This window comes from Amphimedon queenslandica, unplaced genomic scaffold, assembly GCF_000090795.2.
Source record: "Amphimedon queenslandica unplaced genomic scaffold, v1.1 AMPQUscaffold_13378, whole genome shotgun sequence".
Classification (NCBI taxonomy): Eukaryota; Metazoa; Porifera; class Demospongiae; order Haplosclerida; family Niphatidae; genus Amphimedon; species Amphimedon queenslandica.
The window spans coordinates 183,785-185,304 of NW_003546386.1; positions in this window are offsets into that span (position 1 = coordinate 183,785).

The window sequence follows — 1,520 nt, forward strand, 5'->3', positions numbered from 1 at the left end:
TGAGTATATCTAAGAATATACCAAATACTTTTCCATCCATACAAATGGAACTCAAAATGATGAGAAGCAATTCATCCATTCTTTCATCGTCACTTTCTCGCGCAACTATTCTTCTCTTTTCTCTAACATTTACAATTTTGTATTGAAGCAATTTATTAACTAAGAAGTGAATATCAGTCCCACAATCCTTTACTAGTGAAGTACATTCTGTCATTACTCTGTGAGCAATATCAGATCTATATGTACCTATTAATTCAGTGATTAGTGTGTTATTATTGGCCTCGCCTACGCGAGGTATAGGTAGTTGTTGTGTGTGTCTGTCATTCATTCATTCATTCATTCATTCTGTACAACTGAAATTTGCTTTTAATAAACAATAACTTTAGCACAGCGTGTTCTAAGCTCCTAGATCTTTCTTTTTGACGTGGAAAAGTCTTTCTTAACTGTTTTGTGTTGCTCAAATACAAGTGCTAGGTACAGAAGCTTCAAAGTAAGAAAATCAAGTAGTTGGGCCAAGTTCCGTTGTATTGGCACTTTAGAGATAGCTGGTAGCATTTTTCAGTAGATTAGAACATGGCCTTCAAAAATTATGAACAGATTTCTCTAAATCTTACTTGATGAAGAGTTATACTTACTTGAAATTGTTGAGGTCACTCGTTTGTGCAGCGCTAGAGCAACAACTTGCTGGGTTATAGGTACTAAAGTACCTATACTATCTCAAATATACAAAGGCAGCAACTTTTTTTGTCAGCAAGTTTATCATATATTGCTGATTAGTAAAGAAAAAGTGAAGCTTCTTTCTCACATGGTCTTCTTGCTGTCACTCATGGAATGCCACACCTTTCAATCTACATGCATGGGAGGGGCTGGAGCTGCTTGCATGTATGTGCTGCAGTGCTGCTACTTCTGCAGGTATTCAAGAGCAAGTGCAACTGTAGGAAGCTAGTGTTGAGCAGACTCTCTTCATGCTGATAATCAAACAGTTATTGAAGTGCGGGCATGCACCATAGCAGCTATAGGGGCGAGGCCATGCACCGTAGGTGTCTCGTTTATTGTATTAAAGTGATGTCATTGTATAGTTTATGTACATTATGTTTATGTTTATGTCATTGTACATACACTGAGCTGCTATTTAACATGTACTTGAAAATTTGTGTGTAGCGTTTGTACACCGCAGCCATTTTTTGTTTATAAACTTTCCATGTACTAGCTCTTCTGTAAACTGCGCCAGTATCCCTTTAATCGAGCAAATACAGTGTATATATGTGACCATAATTGACAAAAGGTACCTTATGGCGGGTAGTGAAATTTGTCTTTCTAGCCTAAGAAATCCAACTTCCTGAGCCCCATTTATCATAAAATTACTCCACAGGATGCAAAAAGTTACCATGAAACTTTTAGAAACAATGATTGTCTAACAAAGCACTCACAGGTTGATATTTGCCATTATTAAGATCAATTTTAAAATCTGCCATAAGGGCCCTTTTGTCAATTATGGTCACATATAAATAGAGAGTAAT